The 19,494-nt window shown below is 35.8% G+C and overlaps 1 protein-coding gene across 6 annotated transcripts in view; it reads right to left on the bottom strand.

Moving 5' to 3' along the window:
- The window catches only part of SYT1 (synaptotagmin 1), a 624,978-nt gene extending 605,739 nt beyond the window's left edge, over positions 1-19,239 (bottom strand). For 2 of the 6 annotated variants that reach the window (XM_049885172.1, XM_049885173.1), the window contains exon 1: positions 18,844-19,239. The gene's annotated coding sequence lies outside the window, so the exon portion shown is untranslated. Of the gene's footprint in view, positions 1-225; positions 275-1,323; positions 1,355-15,719; positions 16,001-18,843 lie in introns of those variants that run through there. The other 4 variants (XM_049885168.1, XM_049885169.1, XM_049885170.1 and 1 more) reach the window with 4 other exon arrangements.
- Positions 19,240-19,494: the final 255 nt, after the last annotated feature.

The raw sequence follows: 19,494 nt of genomic DNA, 5'->3' as shown, positions 1-19,494 counted from the left end.
ATGTTTGGGAACAATATACTTGAGAGGAGTTCATGGGTGGTGCAAACAGTTAAGCGCTTCATTACCAGACCAAAAATTGGCAGTTCAAACCCACTCAGAGGTGCCTCCGGAGACAGGCTTGTGATGGGCTTCTGGAAGGTCACAGCCTTGAAAACCTATGGAGCATCTCTACTCTGCACACATGGGGCACCGTGAGTTGGAATTGACTGGGCAGCAACAACATACCTGAAAGAGGTTTAATATCCAGAATATATCAAGAACTCCTACAGCTCACCTACAAAAAGATGAACAACCCAATCAAAAAATAGGCAAAGAATCTGAACAGTCATCTCATCAAAGAAGATATACAAAAGGTCAATACGTGTATGAAAAGCTGCTCAACATCATTTATAATTAGGAAAATGCAAATCAAAACCACAAAGAGATACCACTTTACTCCCACTGTTACTATTGTCAGAGTTGGTTCAAACCCATAGCAACCCTATAGACAACAGGAGGAAACACCGCCCAGCCCTGTACCATCCTCACAATCATTACAATGTTTCGGCCCACTAGGGAGGCTATTATCAGAAAAATGAAAAATAACAAATGTTGACAAGGATATGGAGAAATTGGAACCATTATACATTATTGGCGGGGTTGTAAAATGATGCAGCCACTGTGGAAAACAGTTGGGCAGTTCCTCAAAAAGTTAAACATAGGTTTACCACATGACCCAGCAATTCCATTCCAAGGTATATACCCAAAAGAATCGAAGGCAGCAACTCAGGTACTTGTACACCAATGCTCACTGCAGCATTATTTACAGTAGCCAAAAGGTGAAACAACCCAGGTGTTCATCAACAGAAGAATGGATAAATAAAACGTGGTATATCCACACAATGGAATAGTACTCAGCCATAAAGAGAAATGAAGTCCTGATACATGCCATGACATGACCGAAACTTGAAAACATTATGCTAAGTGAAATAAGTCAAATATAAAAGGACAAATATTATATGATCCCAATTCTGTGAAATATTTAGAATAGGCAAATGCATAGAGACCAAAGTTTACTGGGGGCAAGTGGATGGGGAAATGGAGAGGTATTATTTAAGGAGTACTGAGTTTCTGTTAAGGGTGATGAAAAATCTAGAAATGGATAGTGGCCATGGTTGCATAACATGATGAATGTAATTAATGTCACTGAATTGTACATGTAAAAGTGGTTGAAATGACACATATTTTGTTATATATATTTCCCCAAATAAAATTTAAAAAAATCATTGTACCTCATCAGAACATAAAATATAATTTAACATATGCCCCGAATATTTCTCTTACCGATTAGAAAAGGCTGTAACACTGGCTGCCTCTGGAAATATAACAAGGGGTATGAAAGAAGACTTAGTTTTTAATTTACATTTTTCTGGTTTATTGTGAAAAATTTAAAGATTTTTATAGATTACTCTTTCAATTAAAAATCAAGTTAAAACGTTTCTTTTAAAACATTGTTCTTTACTAGCAATAACCACACCTTTCCTAAAAAATACCAGTTTCATATATAGAGTATTAAATATATGTTGAAAGTCTACACAGAAAGAATAACTTTGTCTTTCCATAATAGAAGCCCACCGTGCTTTCAGTAGAAGGAGCCCTGGTGGTACAATGGGTGAAGCACTTGGTTGCTAACCAAAAGGTTGGAGATTCGAACCCACCAGCCCACAGCCTGCTTCTCTAAAGATTTAGACCCTTGGAAACTCTGTGAGGCAGTTCTGCCCTGCCCTACAGGGTCACTGTGAGTTGAAAGCAACTCAACAGCAACGGGGGTTTGGTGCTTTGATGGCGATAGAGACTTATGATTCAGAAATGATTTTAAAAAGAAAGAAGAAAAATCGACAGAAGGTGAAGGAGAAGAGGTGAAGAGAATGAATATCTATTTTAAAGACAGGTAGCATTGACCTGGGTAATCTAAAATAGTGGTTCTAATACAGTGGGATTGGAATACATTATATGACACATTTCACTCTTAATTATCTATCACAAAATGAATATTTAAATTCACACACATTCATTCAGAATTAGACAGTGAGCTACCTGATGGTTTATACTAGGAAAGTACAGACTGATAAAAGAATGGAAGCCATATTTTTACCCTGGATGAAAATGAGACTTGATTATAACTAATTCAAGTTCAAGAAGGCTCTTTTTTACGAAGGCCAGACGTTAAGTTATTAGTGTTAAGGAAAATAAAAAAAAGTGAGAAACAAAAGAGATTCATTCGGCAATATTCACCAAATATTTTCTTAAGTGCTTAGTAAGCATCAAACGCTGCTAGATCGGCACTGGGAATATAATTGGGAACAATATAGGAAAGGTCCCTGGCACTCATAGAACCCTTAAGTTAATTCTGATTTTTTACATTCTGACAATAAACATTAATTCTTAATTCCTATAATTTTATTATTGTTTGAAGTAAAAATTTAGAAATACCCACACATATAATCTCACAGATCTTTGACCCAGTTATTCTCAAATAAGTAATCAAGTAATCAGAAATTAAAAAAAAAATCCTGTCAGCCTGTCTTTCTGGTACAGTCTCACTATTTTATCATTAGTTAGAACATTTATTTTTCACTGCATTTTTTTCAGATGTTTTCTGAACATCTGTTTTCATACCCAGAGGATGTAAGATCACAGACTGTTCCCATTACAAAGAAAAGAAGCAAACAAGAAAAGACACTAAAAAACAAAAAACAAAAAAAAACTGTGATGCCATGATTTTGAGAAAACACATGTTATCAAAATAATTGGGGAAAAAAATTCCTAAGGTTAAAATTTTAGCAATATATATTTACAGCCCTCCTCTGCATCCCACTTACAATTTCCTTGAACTAAATGTAGTCTCACCAGTATCCTCTTCTGTAAGATATGAATTTACAAATATATTTCTTCTTTTACGAGCAGTTAAGTATTCAACATTTTCAAACTAAAATTCTACTTAAAGTTTCCCATAATATAAAAAAAGTTTTAATTACTGTTCAAAATCCTTCTCTACCATCCAGTTTGCCAGTTTTTGACAGCTCTACAGGGATTTTGGAAAGTCACATTCATACTCTTATAATATGAAAAAAAAACTGAACATTTACTCTCATACATGAATAATAAAAATTACTTTTTAAACAGCCAGCCATATTACATTTCTGAGTTTATGGTGTTAGTGTCTGCCAATAGTAGATACTCACATTCACAGAGTGCTTAAATTTGTATTCAGACTGGATCCAGTCACTGCAGAAAGCTTAACTTTCTACTGTTCAAGATCTCAAAATCTAAAGCTCTTTTCTACTCCATTATAAAAATTCATATTTCTTTAAAGTATGGGGGATACAGCAAGCATTTGTTTATACTACACACAGCCTCTATGCATCTCCACATCTACCCATTCATTCAATACACATTTATTAAACATCTATTATGTATTTCGGAACTGGGTCTGGGGATTATGTGTTAGGCATTGTGGCTGGCATTATGTATGCGACCATAAAGTAGAAATGGTTTCTGACCTCTTGGAATTTATGTTCTTAATGGCTCCGCATGGCATTTAATAAATTATCTAATGAATAAATATATGATTACCAATTATGCAAGTACTATAAAGAGAAAGTATAGGGTGCTATGAAAAACTACAATGGCAGACATACTTTTCATTGAGAGATTAGAGAGGGTCTCTGATTTAAGTTGATGCCTGAGTGAAGTTTAGCAAAAAGAAGAATCAGCTTAAAATGGTCAGTTGGCAAATATGGGATCTAGAATCAGCTTCTCAAAAGACAGCTGATCTGCTTCCCCTCCCCTCCTCTCCTTTCCCCTTCCTTCTCCTCTCCATCTTTTTTCCTCTCCCCTTTACTGCTCCCCCTTTTGGAAGACATATACCAAGTGGCTACTTGGCTTTTCCTCGGGTCCTAGGTTATATGGCACCCCCTCTCTCCCAAAGCATATGATAGGATCAAGTTTAGTTTTGCAAAGTTAGATTTTACGTGATTTTCTGTATTTATTTTAGTAGTTTGTTTTTCTCAAGACTAAATATATTTATTCTCCATTCATTCAGCAAGCTTTGACAGTGTCTATTATATGCCACTCTTTTTTATGTTAACAGGAATATAAAGAAGAATAAAATAGTCTTTAAACCTAGTGAGTTCACAGGTAACAGGGAGGTGGCTATATACCCTAAAACAACATGATAAATGTAATGGCAGAAATATTTCCATGATATTATGTGAACTTTGAATTAAGGAGGTAGATTAGGGAAAATTTCAGAGGACTTCTAAACTGAATTACAAATAATGAAAAATCTGTAAAATGAATGTGGTTGGGGAGAGGGTAAAAATTAACCACACAGAAGGAGCCAGGAGGAAAATATTTGGGGTGATAAATAATTCAATGGGCCAAGTGGGGTAGGTCATAATGGGCCTTATAGATCATATTAGGAATTTCCGTTTTTACCTTTATTTTATGTCAAGGAGAAGAGTGACCTGACCAGATTTGGGTTTTGATGACTTAAGTGTCTGTGTGGAAGGTCAGTTGGAAGGAAGTGACACTTTAAGACAGAAAAACCCATTAAAAATTTTTTTTTACAATAATGTGATAATAGAGCACAAATATGAGAAAACTTTAGGAAGGAACATAAGTATGACAGAGTCGATTAGATGATTACAGGAAAAAAGCTAAGTTGAATTTTTTTTTTTTTATTACCCTTTCGCTAGAAACTTTAAGCTTCCGTCTGTAATGTAATGGACATATTGGTTATTTTTGGCCTCCTTGTTGTGAACTGTAAATTGCTCTACAAATAGAAAGATTCTCTACAATGTAGCTTAAAAGTCTAACTGGTTATCTCTATAAATTTTCATAACTGGTAAATTATTTTTCTCATTGAAATGGATGCATATTCCTCTCCTAATTAAAGGAAAGGTAATCCACAGTCCATTCACTCATTTAGTCAACAAATATTTATTGAACAACCAACCACTATCTGTTCTAAAAACAAAAAAACTAAACCCGTTGCCACTGAGTTGATTCTGACTCATAGCTACCCTATAAAAAATAGGACAAAGTAAAACTGACCCATAGGATTTCCAAGGCTGTAAATTTTTATGGAAGCAGACCACCAGATCTTTCTCCCATAGAGCCGCTGGTGGATTCAAACCACCAACCTTTCCATTAGCAGCCAAGTGCTTAGCCACTGTTCTAGCATTGGAAATTCAGAAAAAATGTTGTCATCGTGAAGTTAACATTCTATTGAGAGTAGGTAGAAGATGAATGAATGAATGAATGAGCGAGTGATAAAAAGATTGATTAAAGAATGCTAAGAAGAAAAATACAAAGTTAACGGTTGGTGGTTAGAAACATTGTGTTAGGTTTATTAAGAAAATCTGCACAGACATTAAATAAAGACACAAAGGGTTTGAGCAAGTAAACAAATGAATCTGTAGGGGAAGAGCATCCCAGATAGAGGGAAAGGGAAGCACAAAGGATCTAAAACAGGGATGTAGTATACCGAGTTTGGATGCCAGTCAAAACTGTTAGAAAAATATTGTTGTTGCTCTTAGGTGCCATTAAGTCACTTCTAACTCATAGAGAACTGTATCATAAGGAAACGCTGCCCAGTCCTGCACCATCCTCACCGTTGTTGTTATGCTCAAGCCCATTGTTGCAGCCACTGTGTCAATCCAGAGAAAAATATTAATATAGTTGATTTATTCACTCAATTAATAAACATTCTTTAGAGTGCTCTCTTCGTACCGTCTGTCAGGCACTGAAGCTTCAGAGATGATGAAAATATCATCATAAAAACCTAGAACACTTGTATTTAGTGGAGCATCCAGGTTCATTAAAAAATCAAAATATACTGTGTATGTATATATAAAACAGACATAAGACTTTTAGCCATAATATCACAGATAAGAAAAATATATAAGTATCATTTATTGACTGGAATATCTCAGCAAAGGAAATTTCATTTTCAAAACATGCCATCATCAGAGTGTATTATCTGTAGATAACCTCAGAGGAAAAGGAGAGGGCCATTTAGGATTGACACTTTAATTATTACTTCATTACTGCTGTGGCTTATTCTACTGCAGTCTCACAACAGCTAATATGCCTCTATAAGCATCTAGTTTACTATCATGGAGTGACCTAGGTAGACTTGGGTTATTGAGTTCTTGAAACCAGGATATGAAACTACATAGAGGAAAAATAATTTCCTGTTAATGCTTTGGGACAGTATTGTCTAAATGACAATCGACACAAGATGATTTGTTTCATTATGTTTTCAGTGTTTATTTACTTTTGTTTCAAAATCTAAGTTAGGGTTTTGTAGGATATAATCAAGTATATCTCAAAAGGAAATTACACTGAAAAATATCATTACTGTGATAAAAAGCCATGGTGTTCACTTAAATTCATAAAAATAATAAAATTGGAGTTAGGTTATGTGTTCCATTCCCTTAGAAATGAGGCCAAAAGGAGAGAGATTGTTAAGATATATCAAAAGATAGAAAGCATCTAAGGAATATATGCCATAAAAGAAAAGAAGCTACTCTTCTAAAGATAAAAATGGAAGGTAAAAATATACACCTATAAGATGCCTCAGAGGTCTTCGGCTGATGCAAACAGTTTGTGCTTGACTACTAACCTAAAGCTTGGCAGTTCAAACCCTCTCCATGAGTCGGAATCAACCCAATGACAAGAGGTTTGATTTTTTTTTTTAAAGATATTTCACACCTGAGAATGCATTTTACTCAGACTGGAAAACTATTACACAGAAATGAGAAACCACATATATAAAGAATTGTGAGATTATATGTGATTATAATGTTTTGCAAATTTCTTTAATAATGTTCATAGATTGCCTCTAACTAAATTAAGGCAGGGTGAAACTCACAAAACCAGTGACTCTACACTTCAGCTACATTCGCTAGTTTTTCTTCCTTAAATAGATCAAATTCATTCTTGCTATAGAGCTTCTGCCCTGGGCATTCCTCTGCTTGAAATGCTCTTCCTCTGAGATACACATGGCTGCCTCCTTTCATTTTTAAGTCTCAATTTACCTATGTTTCCATGGTGGAGTTAGAGGAACATACTCCTAAATTTTCTATTTTTTAGCCTGTTTCACTATTTCCCACTATTTTAAACTATCTTAGCTATGTTTTGTTGTGGTTGTTTTTAGCTGTCTCTCTCCTTTCCTAGAATGTAAGTACCCTAAAAGCAGAGAATTTGTTTGCTGTTTACTTCTCTATTCCCAGCATCCAAAGCAGTGCCTAGCATATAGTAGGAACTTGATAGGTATTTACTGAAAAAATAATTTATTCCCAAATAATTCCTTTTCCTTTTGGAGTATAATAACAAAGAAAAAATTTATAGTAATTTTTATAAAAATTGATCCTGCAGAGTCTGCAGTAAAATAAAACTTAATAAAATCCTTGAAATAAATGCCCCCCTCAAAAAAAAAAAAGCAAATATTTGAAGTTCTGACTTACACAGGTGGCCCTGCACATATCTTCAGTTTGCTGCTCTTAGCTTTACTGAACTGAACCACTCTAAGAATCCTCAAGTCCTATAAATATCTGTCCTATTCCTTTAAGAAGCAAGAAGAATGAGATATGGACCTAACTAGAGTTAGATGAAACTCAACTCATTTATTAGCCTCTGATATTCAGACTTTTTCACACTGGTATAGCCTTATCAATTATTAAATTACTGAATATTTCCACACTTGTTGGTAAATGGCTCCTGCTTCAAGCCCTCTGAGTGCCACCCCTTCCCACCTCCCCAACTACTATGGACTCTTCCCTTACACTGCCTAGATCTTCCCATGACCCATAAGCTAAAAGGTTAATACTTGGAACAAAAGGGGCCCTCTAGGAACCTGCTTCAACTCTAAAGCCATCTGGCATCCTTTCTCATCTGTTGCTTTTGCCTGTCCTGAATCTAATCACCTCTCTTTTTATAACAGCAGAACTTTCTTCCTATGCAGTTAGTGATGCCATTTCCAACCTTCAAATTAAGGGATGATGCAAGTCCTAGACCTAGATAAATATCATATTCGATAGTCCCAGACAGAGTGGGACAAGTGACCCACGTTATTCCAATCAAGCTTATTCTGAAACTTTTTCGTAAAATGGACATTCTCTGTACATGGGGGTTTCTGATATAAACCTAAAGTTGCTGGAAACATTATCATCACTGTAAAGAAAGATCCTGGTGCCAAATAAAGCAAAAGTAGAGTTAATATGAAGGTGAGAGGCTGGGAGGAGGAAACCTGGACCGGATCATATAGTTTCACTTCCTATTTACTGCTAGGAGTTAAGCCAGAATATTCCTGAACTGTTTTGGTCACATGAGCTCCAAATCCCCTTTTCTTGTTAAGCAATTTTGAGGTAGGTGGCATTTTTACAAGTGAAAACTTCCTGACTAATAAACAGGATAAGGGGCAGGTGGGTCAGTTCTGCCATATAGTAACAGAGTACCACACAATTTGACATCATTATTACATTTGTTTTCCAAGAGAGATGAAAATTTTAATGGTAAAATATCTCACTGAAACTCATTAAGGCAGAGTAGGTATCTGTACCCAGGTCAATAAGACTCCAAGTTCCATACTTTTACCACATTGCCATAATAGTTATAGCAACACAAAACACGAAGTGGGTAAAGCTTGTCTATGATTCTTCAATCTTTTTTGGTCACCTGTATCTCTTTGCCATCATCTATTCCTCTTCTTCTTCTTCTTCGGAGCTTAATGGTTTTGATTGCTTATGGTTGAGTATTGCGTCTATAATCAGATTGCTTAGGTTTGAATACATATCCTAGTATACAATAGTTGTGAGAACCTGGACAAGGAGCTTAAATATTCTTTTCCTAAATTTTCTCATTTAAAAATATAGAAAAAATAATATCAATCTCATAGGGTTACTGGGAATATTAAATGGGATGACATACAAAAAGAACACAGAAAAGTGCCTGACATGTGGTAAGAATATTAAGAATTAATATGATTACGTTGTTCACCTGAAAATCCCTATATGTAGCTATTCTATTCTCCAAAGAATCTTCCATTATTTATAGACCTTTCCCAATTAAAATTCCTCTTTCCTTATATCAGATCAGCTACAAAGACAACAATATTTATCCACATTGCAATATTTATGGCTATTGGCTATCATGCTGAAATGCGTTTGATTCTTAACACCAAGAATTATAATCAATGGACTTCACACTAGGACTGAATAATAATTGGATTTGGATATGTTCTCTTAAAGTTTGGATATATTCTTTTGAATAGTCTGCTTTATCCCTCTCTACCTTTAATAGAAGGGAAAAATGCATCAATAGACCCAAGAGCTTCCATTAATGCTATTGTTGTTCTTAGGTGCCATCAAGTCAGTTCCAACTCATAGCCACCCTATGGACAATAGAACGAAGCACTGCCCAGTCATGCACCATCCTCACAATCATTGCTATGTTTGAGCCCATTGTTACAGCCACTGTGTCAATCCATCCTATTGAAGGTCTTCCTTTTTTTCACTGACCCTCTATTTTACTAAGCATGATGTCCTTCTCCAGGGACTGGTCCCTCCTGACAACATGTCCAAAGTATGTGAGACAAAGTCTCGCCATCCTCACTTCTAAGGAACATTCTGGCTGTACTTGTTCCAAGACAGGTATGTCCATTCCTCTGGCAGTCGATGGTATATTCACTATTCTTCACCAACACCACAATTCAAAGGCATCATTTCTTCTTCAGGCATCCTTATTCATTGTCCAGCTTTACCATCATATGAGGCGACTGAAAATAGCATGGCTTGGGTCAGGATCACCTTAGTCCTCAAAGTGACATCTTCACTTTTTAACACTTTAAAAAGGTTGTTTGCAGCAGATTTGCCCAATGCTCCATTAATGTTAGGTTCAGATAACAGTGAGAAATTGTATGTCTGAGTACTAACGGGGATAATAATGTGACATAAGTGTGGGGAACTAGTATTAAAGCTATAACACTTACTATTCACCACATTTCTGAGCACCTTAGGAAGTGGCTTAGCCTATGTAGTTTACAAAGAAGGAAAACTATTAAGGTGAGTTAGCTAATATCACAGCAATACGGCAATGACTAAAGGCCAACTGATCCTAGTGACTAAATCTTACTTTTCTTATAGATTAGAAAACTATTCCTGAATAGTTTTGAAATGCTAATTTATTCTCAAAATGAGAGTCACAGAAATAATGATAAAACATTTTGTTTATCTTTTTAATGAAGTGAATAAAGGCTGTGTAACCAATATACAGTAATGATATTAGATTTTTGCTTTTGTTTTTGATAAGTAATGACAGACTAATTTTTACATACTGAGAGAACTACTGAACATCCTTTATTTTGATTACTTATTTTTCTTTTTATAATATAAAAATATAAATATGAAAGACTTTTTAAGTGTATAATCACAGGTAGGTAACTTAACCTTTCTAAGTCTCCTTTAGTGCCTCTGAAATGAAGAATCTCTTCACTATCAAGATCAAACAAGTTCATATAAATTAAAATATATATATACAGTGGTAATCTACTGTCATGAAAACAATCATTTGATTATTGTCATTGCAAGAGTAAAATAGAAAAATAGTACCAAGTAGTATATGCCATTTGTTTGGACTTTTAAACACGATTATTATGGCTCTCTCCAATCAATGTTAGTCTAGAAATTACCAGCAAACCAGCCTTTATATATAAGATCTTAAAAAATTCAAATCTTGGTACATTCTATTTAAGTGTGCCAAGTACATAAACAAATTAAGAGGCTGCTCCCTTATTTATCTATAAGCATGTTTTTGCGAAGCTAACCTAAAATGTATACAAACTAGGAATTAAATTTCTTGGTCATTGACAAAAAAGAAACTTAGCTAGTAGATATTAGTATAGGGCCAAAGATCCCAAGCTTCCAGTTAGTAATTTTACAGGAAGATAATTAATATAAAAAATCAAGAAAAGAGAGAATAAAGAAAGTCAGAGAGTTGAACAAATCTCTTCTATTCAAGCAATGCGCAGTAGTATGCTTCACTGCATAAGTACAGGTCTAGAAGTCAAGAGAAATAAAATTGTTGCTGTGTTCAACACATACATGATGAAATGACTCTCAGACATGACAGAACTTGTCTATTCCTCTTTTTCCTGAAGGAGTCAACTATCTCCTATCATTGATATTCATGTTGTGTGTCTAGAAGTGGTTCAGAAAGTATCTATGATTCCCCTGAAAAGCAACATAGGAAAACTTGCATATCAAGTCCTTTTTAACAGTTTAAAAGCAGGGCAGTTTTGATCAATTAAAGGGTGTGTTGGCTTTTTGTTGAAATGTCACTTTCTTGAATTATTAAGCGCAGCTGTAGCTCTGGGTGACTGCTTGACTTTTTAAATTTAACATTACAATTTAAAAAAAAATACTAAAAACAGATACATTACTTGTAATGTCAAGTTGTTTACTAAGATTTTAACATATAAGAACTTCCTGTACACATGAAGATAAACTCAAACACTTTCAGGCATACAATGGTCTGGTTTATATATATTTAAACACAAAACATGTGGCCTTGAATTCTAGATATTGGTTAAAAAATGGTGATTTTTTTTCTCTGTTTATAGACAAGGTCCTGGTGCTCCAGAAATATGCTCTAATGCCCAATGTTCGCTTTATTCATTCCTCAAATCTGATGAAAATGCTACGGATTAGGCAGAAAGCCAGCCATGCAAACCAGATTCTGGCAGACACTCCTAGTCAGAAACAGATTTCAGGGCTTTGGTATCTTGTCTTTCTCCTGAGTAACTGTGTCAACTTTTCTTCCTAATAATCTTGCTAACTCAAAAACTGACTGTAAGAGCTCAGCTCTGGCTGACTAATCTGTGTTATACCACTTGTCCTTGCTTAAAAAATCCTTCAATAATTTGTCTAAAAACCATTTCTAGATGATTTTTTTCTCAAAAGCAAGCAGGTACTGGTTTCCATATTTTGCAGGTAGTGAACAAGGACCTATCTACTGTTTGTACTGAATAGATTATTCGGGAGCAGTACATCATGAGGGAAAAAGATAATCAATTGGCTCTTCTTCTAAGGGAGATGGCAAACAATTCTAAGTTGACATTTTAGTGAGTGTAGTCTGCTGCTGTGATGCTATACTGTTGTTTACACTTGCAGTAACTCACACATAAAATTATGACAGGAAATATATTTTTAATAATCAAACCTAAAAGCAATCTAATGTAATGTTTCACAATAGTTGAATGCCCAGAGGTTCTGAAGAATAACAAACCAGTTGTAGATTATCCATGATGATGAGGATCAGGTGTGTAGCTATTTAAGGGGTGATGTAGTAGTTAAGAGCTTGGCAGCTAACCGAAAGGCTGGCTGTTCAAATCCACCAGCTGCTCCTTGGAAACCCTGTGGGCAGTTCTACTGTCCCATAGGGTCACTGTGAGTCAGAATTGACTTGACAGCAGTGGGTTTTGGGTATAGCAAGAAACAGGTAGATTTTTGGAAGCAGTAGAACCAACTTAACGGTTTCAAAATCTTTTAGCAATTATTTCAATTTTATCCTCTGGTGTTAATAAGTAAAAACACTATGCCGATTCACAGTTTAAAATCCTCTCTTTTTCCCTGGATCCCTTGTGAGTACTCAAAAGGCAGAAAATTCCATGAAAGAAAAGCTATTTTATAAAATATCCTAAGATTCAACATCACATTTTAAAAATACTAAGTTTGGCATTGCTCTGCAGGTTGTGATGGAGTATTTCCTTTTGTGTTTGCTTTTATGTTGACGAAAATATGGCCAGAAATCTCAAAGTGGCAACTGGTAAATCGAATTACTTGCTTCCTTCCCAGAGTGGCAGCATACCACTCAGGCATGGGGTGCTATGCAAAAGACCTGGTCCAGAGGGGAAATAGTCCTCACATAAGAACAGGAGGCCATTGCCTGGAGGTCAGACCGAGGGAACTCTCACCAGATGTCTGAAGTGGGTTTGCCTGTTTTTCCCTCTATTGGCATGGGACTGGAAAAGATGGCTGTAGTCAGAGAGGGTGGGGCAGTACCTCTCATCTAAGCAAATGCAGTATAAGAATGCTTCATATTTAAAACTATCCAATTCTATTTGTGTTCTAATTCATATGTGCATTTTATTCTTGATTAATTAATTAAACCATTTATAAGAGAAATATTTATGTAATGTAGGAAATAGAACACACAGTATTTTACCTATATAATTCTCTTTAGCAAAAATAATAATGATACAAATTCTAAGCAATTGGAATTATTTAGAATTATTAAAAAAGCCACATTTCACAATTAGTGAAACAGACTGACTCCCGAAGACAAAGTAAGACCATGTTTCAGGGCCATACGTGGATTTCATTAACTGGATATTTCAACCATAGTTTAATTCTTGATTGAAGCACTTAACTAAATTCCTTTAAAAAAGTAGTATGGTATGCATAATAAAATGTTGTCCAAAAAAGCTCTTAGAAAATTTAGGAAACTCTATCTTAACTAATCAGTTTCATCGGATTTTTATATTAGCTTAAAAAGGTGATCCCCGGTTTACCTAGAAATTCTCCAGTTCTCATTTTGTATAAACAGCTAAAAAAAGCTGAAGACATTTATTAACTTCACCTGCTTTTCAATTTCCAGAGATCACCCTTAAACAAAATGACTCCCTATGCATATAATTAATATTTTCAAAATACTACATATAAGAAAGTTATAGCAATGACTGGTAATGTTTTCTTTGTATGTCTGCTATAGCAGTTACCAAAAAAGATGAATTTTGGCCTCCCCATATTTACATACGGTAAACTATGCAAATCAGCATGCCCAAATCTCCTCCAAGCATTGAGTGCATTTTTAGAAACAAAATGATCTCAAAGAGAACCAGAAGTAGTTCTAAATAATTAGAATTTGAGTATTATCTAAATATAAACGTTATAGAAATCACAGAAATAAACACTTTAAAGTATCTGGTTTGCATTTCTCAAACACATGGCAGAATATTCATTTCTAACATTATCACAAATGTAGTGTTTTTATTCTAAGTTAGGTTCTGACTTGTTCCAAAACTCTCTTAAATGTTTGTAAATTAAAGAAATGTATGTGTTCTTTTGAAAGGAGGCTGCAGTAGGACCTTTAAAATGATATCGAAAACCACAGAAGAAATATTTCCGGCACTTACTAGTTCTACAACATAGCAATATTTTTCATTGTACACTTAAAAGAAGAGGTTTTCTTTTTTAATAGAACAACAAAATTTACACGTTTATTCACATGTGCAGGAGAGAACAGTCTGTTCTCTTAGCTTCCAATAGGTAACACAAATATACTTACAATATAACTTAAATTTATTTCCCCATTGTTAATATAAAAAAATACATAATATAATATAATATAGTGACATTCATATACCCTGCTACCACAGTTTATTTTTTAGTCAACATAAAAGTTCTTCAAATACTCTCTGAAGATGACAGAGAAGCTGAAGCAAAAGGTCTATATTTCCTTCTGATTGGAAAGTATAAATTTCTGCTTAAAAAATGGTCACAATTTATAGAGAAATCTGAATCAAGTTTGCAAAAATATTATTTAAAAAATTGATCTTTCCTTGAGAAATTAAATGAAAAGATAGAAGTCCACACCTCCCCTTACCTGAAAAGTGAATAATAATAATGTCATAAAGGTACGTAAAAGATAAAGAACAAATTTACTTGAATGTAAACGTAGAAAGTACTGCTAAAAGCCTTAGTAATGTTTTCATCCTGTCCTGACCAAATCACGTAAAAATCAGATTTCAACTTGTTATCTGTATATAGAGCTACATCTTCTTGTGCTGAGAATCTTTTTTCATTCATGACTCATAAAAATTACTTCTCCCCAAAGCCGTAAAAGGGCCGAATAAAGGAAAAGCTCTAGGCCTCCATTAATATTACATCTGGGTATCCCTACCTTTCAACCAAGAGCCATTAAAAAGCAGCCCAAAACATTATTATCTTTCTTTGAAGGGTATTTTGACATGAGTACCTCCTAATTTCAACACAGTATATGGTACTGTCCATTAGCCTCTAATCCTTTTTGAAAAAAGTTACCTAATTTTAGAATATATATACATATGTTTATATATTCTAAATATACATTCTTAATACTAATAAAATTATTAATTTATTTAGAGTGCTTTATGCTTTATCCCTGTCTTAATAGCCTTGGTCAATTCCAACGGAAAACAAATTTAGAAAGAAAGCATCTCTTGTATATTAATTTATTGGTACAGATGTATTTATGACAAGTAAATCATCTAAAATTAAGAAAAAACATCAAAAGCTGATCAGATATTTAATTTTTAAAATTATTTTGCAAAATGCTTTCAGGACCCATGCCTACATTATAGTATGGCAGAAAGCCAACTTTGGTCTTGGTTTTCTGTAATATTGAGCAAATTTGCTCTATTTCGGCCCTGTGGCACAATGGTTAAGAAATTGGCTGCTGCCCAAAAGGTTGGCAGTTTAAATCCACCAGCTGCTCCTTGGAAACCCTACAGGGCAGTTCTACTCTGTCCTATAGGGTTGCTATGAGTAGCAATCAACTCAATGGCAACAGGTTTGGTTATAAAACTGTTTTATTTTTCCTCCACCCACCCACCCAACAAATCATCTAATCATTACCTTTAGGAAAAAATATGCTCCAATTCAGAACTAATGACACCTCTTCCCGTCTGGTACACGAACTAGAAACCACAAAAGCTAAGAGTCATAAATATTTCAGGCTTATATATATATAAAAAAAAAAAAAGTCTGTGTTAATTGTGAGTTCTTTAAGATTAAACCGGACATATTAGATTTTTTTATATCAGATAGCTCTAAAAATCTGTTTTGTGAATTCACTCTAAATTTATCTAATACACTGGCATCAAAATGAACTGAGAGTATGCCCATGGTATCATTAGGCTAATAAAAAATTCAAAATAACTTTCAGATTTCTAACATGTTTTGCATTTTATGATCTCTCAGTTCATTTTGAAAGTATAATTATGACAAGCTACTATATTCTAGTTTTATTTTCAGTTAGCACTACATCTAATTTGTAAATTTTATAATGTAAATACCAAGCTATCCATCATCATATGTCCTGATTAGACTCATTTGATAATCTGACCAGATAGAATAACTAATATTTCCCATTATGAAATGAAGTTTAAAACTTCTCTTCAATAAAATCCCTATCTTGTGGTTTTTTTTTGTGAAATTACTATTTTAGGATTTTCACTTATAGTAGCAATCTTTAGTGCTGATAAAAATGCCTTAAAATCTAACTGTGTATTTGCTTTGAATCATTAAGATTTACTAAAGTATCCTTTTAAAAGGAAAAGAAGATAATCAGAAACTGTTACACTAGAACATTTTGTGGGATGACAGGGTAATAATTTCCTAACATGTCATTGTTCCCTGCCCTTTGGCTCTTTCTTAAAAGTCTCTCCTCAATCCACTTACTATATATTGTTGTTAGTTTGACTTGCAATATATAAAGACTTAATTTTTCCTAAGTATATAAAAATTAAATTCTCATACGCATCTCACTTACATGCTATTGCTATAATTAGTACTTAGAAAGGGTCAAGAAAACAAATGTCTCAAATCAAGCTCAAACTTTTATATCTTCCTAAGACAGTGGGGAAACCAGCAAACAAAATCTTATTTTGCTCACACGGAGAGTGGTTGGTTTCTTTTTTGTACATCTTTTCATGCCTAAACTTGTTAATTCAGATGTACATACACATGAGGTAATTAAGTGATTGTCCTTTTGTCCTTGTAACCAAAAGGTGGCACCTCTAAAAATTACAGTTAGCTTTTAACAGTGATGCTACATTAATAATAATAATAAAAAAGTCATCTAATGTCAAAGCCCTACAAAGAAGATCTTTTGTGACTCTAGGTAATTCTGCTCATGTAGGAGAAATAACTGCCTCAAATAGAAAATGGCTTAGGAAATAACAGACCTTACACTGATGGCAAATGAAACCAGCTCTTCCTTTAGTAGGCGTATAAAATTATGCACTAAAAATATGTGGCAAAAACTAGACTATCTGGGGTGCATATAGTGTGTAAGGTCAGGAAGAGTTAAGAGAATTTCCTTTTCCTATTGTAAGTGGACATCTAGGAAAAAAATGTAAGACTTGGCATTTCCCCTGACCGTCAGCGGAAAGAATTTATCTGGATAATAAGATTCGCTGGCTTTTCTGTTCATTTAGGATCCACTTGGAATGCTTTCCCATTACATTTAACCAGGCACTTCTCTCTACCTCCTCCTACCTGACGGTAATCATTTAGCTGTCTCTGATGAATAATAAGAAAAGAAAGCTTATATCACTGATGATGGAATTAGAGATTGCTGAAGCTTCAGTCAAAGCTCTTTCCAACAAGTACCATTTACTTGACCTATTATGAAGATAGCCAGGGACACCTGTTTTGATATGTTTCTCTTCCTATAACAAGACTTGAGAACAAAAATATTTTCCCTTATAAGATTTTTAAAATTTGAGGCTCTCTTCCTACCATTACTCTCTAAACTTTGTTTCAGTACAAGATTCTTGGCCAATGGAGCCTCCAAGTGCCTTTTCAGGGAGTGCTAAAATTGTATAAACATCATGTTTACATCCCTTACATACTCTCATACTAAAAGAAAATAAGGCAAGACATGGCTTTGATATCTAGGCAACAAAATAAAGTAGGCAGAGAAAGGTAGAATAAAATGAATATTCATACACAAATGTAGCTCTAACACAAAAGTTAAACGGTTGCTTTATTTCACCAGAGGATTAATATTCGAGAAAGTGAATACCAACATGTACACAAAGCTAACTAGAAGATTAGCTTTCCCAAAGTAGAAATCCAAGCCTCCTAATAATACTGGCTTTACTTATAAATGTCTTGAAAGTTTACATGTCTTGTCCCCTACCCTCAACATAAAGAGCTTACCAAGGAATGTCAGGAAAGTAATACCTATCTTTTAAAATGTTTTTCTTTGCTCAAGAAACCCATCAAAGTTCAGACATTAACACTGCTGTGCAAAATACCAAATAGCCCCACAGGACAGATGGAAACAGGAAAAGTCAGATGGTTGGAACTTAAAAGCAACAGCAGTTAAGCAGTTGAAAGTGGGTTGGATTGTTGGTTTATTTTTGTTCCATTTTAAGGAAGCAAGTGACAGACACAGTCACTTGCAACGAGAAGATCAAGTTAAACTTGATGCTTCCCTTGTCAAACAGCCCGAGCTAGGTGGCTTGTCTGCTCCCCTATTAAGTTCAATTGCTTTCTGTACTCTAATTTTCACAGAGGTTGTGTTCTATTTTATCCCGCACGCCAGGCAAAACGAAATCTTTCTCCTTTCTTCACTCCCTTTCACCTCAGAAAAGGCAATCCTCCCCAGGAGGAGAAAGAAACACTGTTCCAGTTTAGGGTGGGAGAAGGGTGAAAGAGAGAGACTAGGGGATTGGGGGCTGAGGGTTGAGGACGGAGGAGAAAGACTAAGAGAAGGAAACAGGGAGCAAGAAGATGGGGGATGCCCCACATCAACTCCAGGCTCTAAATCACAGGCTCTGTGCAAAGTGCTTTTCCAGGAGATGCACATGTGGTCTCATTATACTCTTCACAATAGGCCACCCGGGGCTCCCTTCCCAGGTCTCAATCTCCCACCACCAAAACCCAAGTGTACCGAGAAAAAAACCGTGCGGGCAGATTCAAGCAGATAGGCGCCGCCGAGGTGGCGGTGCAGCCAGTCCCGCTGCTTTACCTGGAGGAAGAACCAGGAGGTGGTGCCAAGTCTCGGTCCCCACTGCTGTCCCCGCGCGGACCCGTGCGAGGCACACTCGTTCTCTCGCTGCCTTTGCTCTTGGAGGGGCAGCCTGCAACACAAAAGGGGTGTGTGGGTGTGGGTGTGTGGGAGGTTTTCCAGGGCCACCAGCTGGTCCCAGCTGGCCGCCCCCTCCCTACACACACCCCTTTGGGGCGCTGAGCCCCTTTCTCAGCTGAGCACCACCCTGGGGGGCTTGCCCGGGGTGCAGCCTCAAGTTGCCGCTGCTAAGTGCTGCTGCCGCCGCTGCAGTAGGAGAAGGTGGAAAGACACTGGGGGCAGTACTCGGTCTAGAGCATCCCCACACTGCAGCTTCTCCAGGAATCCCTCCAGTGAGGAGGCGGCCGCCCATCATCTCCCAGCCGCGGCCCCCTGATTGGTTCGGCCGCGGGTACGCTACGACCAGGAGCCAATCAGCGCGCACTAATAATAGGTGGATCCGCTCAGCCAACAACGCCCATCCCAGTTCTGTTAGTGTTTCTCCATCCCCACAGCGGACTGGGACCTGAACAGGGGGGAGGAGGAGGGTGAGGAGGAGGAAACCAAGAGGGGGACTCATTCCAAGAAGACACAATCAAGGGCATCAGATGA

The sequence above is a fragment of the Elephas maximus genome, chromosome 4 (genome assembly GCF_024166365.1).
Source record: "Elephas maximus indicus isolate mEleMax1 chromosome 4, mEleMax1 primary haplotype, whole genome shotgun sequence".
Classification (NCBI taxonomy): domain Eukaryota; kingdom Metazoa; phylum Chordata; class Mammalia; order Proboscidea; family Elephantidae; genus Elephas; species Elephas maximus.
The sequence above is the reverse complement of the archived record's forward strand: the minus strand, read 5'-3'. Positions and strand labels throughout refer to the sequence as shown.